Here is an 8,014-nt window from a genome sequence, read left to right on the forward strand (position 1 = left end):
AACAATCACTGAGGGGAGAATTGTGCAGGCCACTGTTCATAGAGTAAGGAGTGAAAAATCATTTGTCTACTGATGTATATTCATAATAGAACAACATTTACATAGCAATTTATAATCCCTTTAGCTTAGGTTCTTTCTTAATTTGTACTTCTTCAGATTTAAATTGCAATGATTAGTATGCTGGTGCAGTTTCACCTCCGGGAGGAGACTTTTCAGATCCTGTGAGTTCTGCAACCCTTAGTATTGCGCAGGTAATAATGTCATTCATGGTGTTTGGTTTTAGAAACTGCCGCAGACTCTGTATTAGCATTTTTTATATATTTCTTTTCTTCACTGCAGGACCTCAAGTCGCAGCTGCAAGAGTTAATTCATTCCGAAACAGCAGGTCAGCATAGACTCCCTTTATATTACATGAAAAGATGAACTTGTCTATTATAGTTCTGATGGTTGAGTTTGTTCTTAAATGTTACTTGCAGTGAATCTCTTTTTATTTTCTAGTTCCCTCTTTCCTCGTAGAGATTTTCCCAGTTTCAGGACCATCTGAAGAAAGTCAGAACATGGGAAGGTCCAACTGGTAAACATCACTTGATATGGTAGAAACACTGATGATTTTGACCTTTTGGTCTGTTTATTTGATTTTACCCTTCCCCTTTGAAATAGAGGTTATTGGTGGGATGAGAGGTATGACTGGATTGCTTTGGGAAACCTCATTGCTTGACGTGGATATGTACTGATAACTCTCTGTTTACTTGGTTAGATCCTAGATGATCTTAAATATATCAATAGCTCATCCTTCCCGTTCTAAGGCTGTACGTTTTGAAGTATGTTTTTGGTGTAGATATTTATATGTAGTCGCTGGCTTTATAACAAAGATCTTTGTGTCTAGGTTCTGGGAAGCCAACATATGACGATTGCCTCAACCTGATTGCTCGTGTTCCTGTTGTACAAGAATGGTGATTCCAAGACAACAAAAAACCTATGTAAAGCTTGGAAATGTTATCAGTACATACAGCCTTATTCCTGTTCGTTTCTTTTGCTGATTCACTAGAGTATGTTTTCCCATNTGATGTATATTCATAATAGAACAACATTTACATAGCAATTTATAATCCCTTTAGCTTAGGTTCTTTCTTAATTTGTACTTCTTCAGATTTAAATTGCAATGATTAGTATGCTGGTGCAGTTTCACCTCCGGGAGGAGACTTTTCAGATCCTGTGAGTTCTGCAACCCTTAGTATTGCGCAGGTAATAATGTCATTCATGGTGTTTGGTTTTAGAAACTGCCGCAGACTCTGTATTAGCATTTTTTATATATTTCTTTTCTTCACTGCAGGACCTCAAGTCGCAGCTGCAAGAGTTAATTCATTCCGAAACAGCAGGTCAGCATAGACTCCCTTTATATTACATGAAAAGATGAACTTGTCTATTATAGTTCTGATGGTTGAGTTTGTTCTTAAATGTTACTTGCAGTGAATCTCTTTTTATTTTCTAGTTCCCTCTTTCCTCGTAGAGATTTTCCCAGTTTCAGGACCATCTGAAGAAAGTCAGAACATGGGAAGGTCCAACTGGTAAACATCACTTGATATGGTAGAAACACTGATGATTTTGACCTTTTGGTCTGTTTATTTGATTTTACCCTTCCCCTTTGAAATAGAGGTTATTGGTGGGATGAGAGGTATGACTGGATTGCTTTGGGAAACCTCATTGCTTGACGTGGATATGTACTGATAACTCTCTGTTTACTTGGTTAGATCCTAGATGATCTTAAATATATCAATAGCTCATCCTTCCCGTTCTAAGGCTGTACGTTTTGAAGTATGTTTTTGGTGTAGATATTTATATGTAGTCGCTGGCTTTATAACAAAGATCTTTGTGTCTAGGTTCTGGGAAGCCAACATATGACGATTGCCTCAACCTGATTGCTCGTGTTCCTGTTGTACAAGAATGGTGATTCCAAGACAACAAAAAACCTATGTAAAGCTTGGAAATGTTATCAGTACATACAGCCTTATTCCTGTTCGTTTCTTTTGCTGATTCACTAGAGTATGTTTTCCCATTAAAGCTTGGAAATGTTATCAGTACAAAAAACCTATGTAAAGCTTGGAAATGGTGATTCACTAGAGTACTTTTTCCCATTACTACACCCTTATTCCTGTTCGGCTTGTGTTTGTTTCTTATGAAAGTTCTTAACTCATACCGAAAATCTCGACTGTATTCACAACAATGCTGTGATGGAGCTTCTCAGAGGTGTTAGAAGTCAGTTTACAGAGCTCTGAGAAGTAATTGGATCAAAGTTGTTAAAAAGAAATGTTTAGGTTTACATATTGGCTTTGGTCTTGTAATTAGGGGTGAGAAAGAAAAAACAAGAACATGATAAAACCGAACCAAACCAAAACTAATTGCAATCTATTTATCTGAAAGTCCTAAAGATATGGATAAAACCTAAAGTAATTGGATAAAACTTAAACCAAAACAGGAATAACAGAGTATGTAACAGAATATATTTGATGTTGCAGCTGCCATTAATGGCGAAAATGAAGGAAACAGAAGAAGAAGAAGAAAAGAAAGGGGTCACAACCGTGGAAGCTCTGATACCAAAAATTGCCTCTTCCCGTGCTTTCTCATGGTCTTCACTCATCATCATCATCATCATCATCATCATCACCATTATGAGAATCATCACCATCATCCTTCCTTTTATTCAGTAGTAGACCACCAATACCATTAAACCCCTTACAAAATTGCATACCCTCAGCTGCACTGTTACTGACGATATCTAGTCTGAAAAGATCTCGAGTATAGGTAGTAGCCAGCCAGTAGACTAGAGAAATAGATTTTTCAACAAGCGTCCATTCTTCATCTCTTGAGATTAATATAACAAAATATGTAATTATATAATTTCAAGAGATTTTAGTATATAATTACCAATATACTTTAAAAATATTTTAGTAATTTATTGAATGAATTGATTATTTAATAGTTTATATTACATAAATAGTCTTTTAAATAAGTATCTTCAAAATTTGTACAAAAGTTTTTAAAATATTTCCCTTAATTATTGTTTTATACTTTTCTTAGTTCACTCAATAGTCTTTCCACTGTCCAACAAACGCAAGAAAATTAATTTATTATTTATTATATTATTAAGATTCAATTATGAACATAAATATTATCCGAGATAATTAATTCAAAACTAAAGATGCTATTCCGAAATGATTGATGAAAGTCATATATTAAAATCATATGGGAAAATGATTCAATTGTACCAATATTGGCAATATAAGTGAGATCAAAACCTAACTTATATATATTTACAATTCCATCAATTTTTTTTAAATAAATTAATATAAGCATATATTTATATATGTTAATTACTATATACTGATAAATGATACATGATTGGAATAATTATTAATAATATTAATAAGTGAATAGAATTTGAAAACTAGTTAAATAATAATTTCATGTGAATTTTTTATTTTACAATGAATACAAATGTAAAAGCTAAACATAAAATACACTACACATATTAATATGACAAGTAAAATTGAAAATAAAACTATAAATCATGATGTTCATAATATATATGCAGTACTAATATCCCAAAGAAAAAATTAAGAACGAACACAATTTAGATGATAGAAAAAATAAATATTTCATCATATTTTTAAAATATCATATATATATATATATCATATCATATCATATACACATGTTGAACTTCTTATAAACATATAGCATATGCGACATATATATTAAAATACGTTAAGACGATGTTAGTTGAATACTAAAAAATATAGAATTTTACAAAATAATATGATATTTAAGATATGAAAGTTAGTAAGATGTGTGTCTTGCTATTTATCGGAAAAATTGTAGTTAAGAACATATTATAAATTCATTAATTAATTGGGTAATAGTTACTGCACCAATCTTTAGGTCGATTCATGTATTTCTAATTTCAAGAAAAATACTTAAGTTCACCCCTTTACCTTTGTATTCACCCTCTCCCCTCTCAACCAATCAAAATGTTCCATCTAATATTTTATTTAAAAAAATAAATCAAAACTAAATTAAAAACAAAAACAAATTAAGGAAACAAATTCTGTATACTTTTATTTAAGGAAAGTTAAATATTAGCTTGGTTTAGATTTTACAATTAAATGAGGTTATATATCGGTTTGGGTTTATAAATGAGAATTATGATTTAGATTTTACAATTAAAACAAAATTATATGTCGGTTTGGGTTTACAAATGAGGTGGTTAGGGTTTAAATTTTACAATTAGAACAAAATATATGTCGGTTTGGATTTACAAATGAGATAGTTAGGGTTTAGATTTTACAATTAGAACAAAATTATATGTCGGTTTCGGTTTACAAATGAAATGGTTAGGGTTTAGATTTTACAATTCGAACAAAATTATATGTAGGTTTGGGTTTACAAATGAGATGGTTAGGGTTTAAATTTTACAATTAGAATAAATTATATATCGGTTTGGGTTTATAAAAGAGCGGTTTGAATTTTTCATTTTATAATAATGTATACAGATTTTATTTTCTTATCTTATAAGGGGTGAATGTATATGTTCACCCCTAGGGGTGAACCCAAGTATTGTCCTAATTTCAAAGTACATGAGTATTGTGGATGATCAAATGGCTTAGACATAAGAGTTTAGGTGTTCATTAGAAAACAAATCTTGAAGGAATCTTGCTTCTTAGGTTTCAATTATTCATTTTAGAATGAAAACAAAATGTTTCTTAACTAATATTACTTACTAGTAGTCACCAGTTCTATGGACCCAACTATGTAGTAGTGATATTACAAGTCACCGAATCCATGGACCACATTATAAACTATGTTATCGAGTCGGGATTACAATTTAGATTTGAGGTTCCAATACATGGTTCTTAAAAAGAAATAGCTATCAGACTAATAATATAAATATGGATCGACGATTAAATACGGTTTTGGTTCTAAAATATAGTTAGGTATTAATAAAATGAATTCTTGCTTAACAAAGAAAACTACCATTCTGTTTATATAAATATTTTTATATAGGAGAAGTGTCTTTACTCAAGTGTTTACAACATCACTTCTGCGATCGTTCCTACCAAAGTTCGACTCCACTAAATCGCATTACTCCTCGTAGTAGGAATTGGCTACGAATCGGGCCTTATCGATTTAATGATGACAAAAAAAAATATATATCATTATATAGAGCTTATTTTTTTTTTGTTGTTGCTCATTTCATATTTGAACGCCCGTATAAATTTACAATAGTATAAAACTCATTACTGATCTCAAACAAAAAATTATATAAACTCATTAATATAAGTAACAAATTCTCTATAAATAACAAGTGCTTCCGACAAATACAAGAAAGGTCAAATTAGAAATAATGTATCCAAATATGGAATCAATCCTGAACACTACTAAGGTTCCGATTCTTGATTTCGCGAGAGAGCAAGACTTAAAACCAAGAACGTCTGCATGGCGTTCTATTTCCAGAGATGCTTGTGAGGCCTTAGAGGAATACGGCTGTTTCGTGGCGGTTTACGATGGAGTAACGCAGCAACTAGACGATTCAGTCTTTGCCGCTGCTAAGAATGGCTACGTTGGTCAAATGCCTATAATCCCTCTTCACGAGGGTCTTGGAATTGATTATGTTACCAACAAAGAAGATGCTAAGAAATTCAGTAATCTCATGTGGCCTTAAGGAAATGATCAGTTTTGGTATGTCTTAACTCGATTATATCTAGTTTTAATGTCAAATGAAGCCAATAACTTTTACTACTTCGTAAAAACCAAAAAAAAAAAAAACACTATGACCAGTTAATGTTATAAATTTCATGTTTGCAATACGATTTGATACTTTTCATTTGCAATACGATAGAAACCTAGCTAAAGTAATATATATGGGACATGAACTGGCTACCAATTAGTTTTGAGTTGGTCACTTTTATTTAAATTTGATACTTTTCATTTGGACAGGGAAAACTAGCTTAAAGTTTTCGATATATTGGTCTACTTTGAAACCCTGACTCTATAGTTTTTATTTGTTTAATTTTACGCTTTGCAGCAAAACCATACACAGTTTTTCAAACGCAGTTGCGGAATTGGACCGGCTAGTGGTGAGGATTATATTCGAGAACTACGGTGTTGAGAAACACTACGAATAGCACGTCAAAATCAAAGACATACCTACTCAAATTTCTCATGTATTTGGCTCCACCAGAATCTATCTCAATGCCAGCTTTTCCTCAGCACACAGACAAGACTTTCTTAACGATACTTCACCAAAACGATGTAAATGGTTTAGAGGTAAAGTCAAAAGACGGTGAATGGATTTCCCTTCAACTCCCACTCCAGTCATACGTCGTTGTTGGTGCGGGTATTAGCACTCCCATCATACCGATCTAAACCAATTAGTTAACCGGGACCTCGATAGAAGCAAAGATTGGATAAGGCCTTACGAAGAAAGCCCAATAGAGTCAGAAGCCCAGTTCGGGTGCAAGGAGCCGACCTCGCAGGTCGCCCAGTGGCTGACCTAACAAAAAAGAAGAAACTTTCCTGATCTTGAGCAAGTTAATTAGGAAAGTGGCTATATTCTGTAAATCTAAGAAAGCCTATAAATAATGGGGAATCCTCTCTTTGTAATTCATCCAACAACTAATACAAAAACCCTAAATTCATCTTTGTTCGTGAGCAAACCCTAGCTTGTTCTTCAAGAGATTTAATCCCTTTTTTAATTTCTAGTTTAATCTGATTCTTTGAGAGAAAGTGTTATTGAATTTGTTTCCCCCTTCAAACAAATTCATTGTGTGAAACTCAATTTCTACATACAGAGTGAATTAGTAAGATGGCATCTTCCACATTGATCTCTTCCGTGCTATTTCTTCTTCTCCTCGTGTTTTCGCTTCATATGGATGAGCTCTTGCTGCTCAACGTAAAATCCGCAAACTGAGTAAGATTTTTTTTTTCCCTTGAAAATCTTTTACATATTAATATTCATGTCCAATTACTAGTAAAGTATAAGTTGATAATTTAAAATAATTTGATCCAATTACATGTTTTCATATAGTTTTCTTATTTTATGTTTATTATTTTGTGACCATCATATATATATATATATATATATATATATATACTTTACCTCTTTTTTGAATAGAAAACATTTCATATTCATTTTGTTAGTCATTTTGTTACAAGATTTATAAGGAAAATTATCATTAGAGAATATAATAAATATGTACGTTATTTTTGAAAATTTGGATTTAGCTATATTAATTAGTTATATATCTTTAAAATAACCTGCGTGACTGTATAAATTGAAGTGTGGATTATGTGTACGTGATGCAGATGAGATAATCAAGGTGAGGAGGAATTTGGAAGGCAATGACTACAAAAGCTCTAAAATAGCTGGAGGGAGCGTATCGAATAAATGCCACAGCAAAAGTTATAACACGACCGTCACTACTTATCTAATTACTAATGAATCGTCTTCCCCATGTATAAAGTGCAACGTTAAGAACGGCTACTGTTATAGTTGCACCAAGACCAGAAAGTGCAGATCGTCCAGTGGCTCACCCTGGAGGTGCACCGTCACCGAGTTGTGTTGCCGTATAGTATATTCATAGCGATAGATTTATCGGATGCAAAATCAATACATATATATATATACGAGGGGAAAACATGTCGTGTATTTAGGCTTCGGACGAGATGTTCTTGGGATGTTTACAAGTGTATTGCATCACTATTCACTCTATGTTACATGATCCTGAGTGTGAGACCATTAATAACCCAACTTATAATCGTTTATTAGTTTTTTTTTTGTTCACAATAATAGAAGACATAACCAACCTATAATCAATCTTTATTTTCACAATTTAGATTTAAGTCTGCGAAATGAGTGAACATGATCATTGTTTTACTAATACAAGTAAAACGTACAGTTTTGTGAACAAAACCCAACAACTTGGCTCATATAAAGAACTTGGTAATATTTAGAAAT

At 32.4% G+C, this 8,014-nt stretch overlaps 2 long non-coding RNA genes and 2 pseudogenes across 9 annotated transcripts; all 4 read left to right on the top strand.

Moving 5' to 3' along the window:
* Positions 1 to 1,057, top strand: LOC104758613. 6 transcript variants are annotated; one of them, XR_762753.2, is made up of 5 exons: positions 1 to 43; positions 157 to 251; positions 340 to 385; positions 477 to 809; positions 887 to 1,057. It is a non-coding gene; the product is annotated as an uncharacterized LOC104758613 (long non-coding RNA). The 6 variants fall into 6 exon arrangements; XR_762752.2 differs by having other exon boundaries at positions 477 to 752; XR_762754.2 differs by having other exon boundaries at positions 477 to 574; positions 661 to 1,057.
* On the top strand, positions 1,081 to 2,129 carry LOC104758612. Of its 3 annotated transcripts, none has more exons than XR_762750.2 (4): positions 1,081 to 1,245; positions 1,334 to 1,379; positions 1,471 to 1,803; positions 1,881 to 2,129. It is a non-coding gene; the product is annotated as an uncharacterized LOC104758612 (long non-coding RNA). The 3 variants fall into 3 exon arrangements; XR_762749.2 differs by having other exon boundaries at positions 1,471 to 1,746; XR_002036316.1 differs by lacking the exon at positions 1,881 to 2,129 and having other exon boundaries at positions 1,471 to 1,568; positions 1,655 to 1,746.
* The window catches only part of LOC104759993, a 17,861-nt pseudogene continuing 15,260 nt past the window's right edge, over positions 5,414 to 8,014 (top strand).
* LOC104758611 lies at positions 6,863 to 7,640 on the top strand (annotated as a pseudogene).

Source organism: Camelina sativa, chromosome 17, assembly GCF_000633955.1.
Source record: "Camelina sativa cultivar DH55 chromosome 17, Cs, whole genome shotgun sequence".
NCBI lineage: Eukaryota > Viridiplantae > Streptophyta > Magnoliopsida > Brassicales > Brassicaceae > Camelina > Camelina sativa.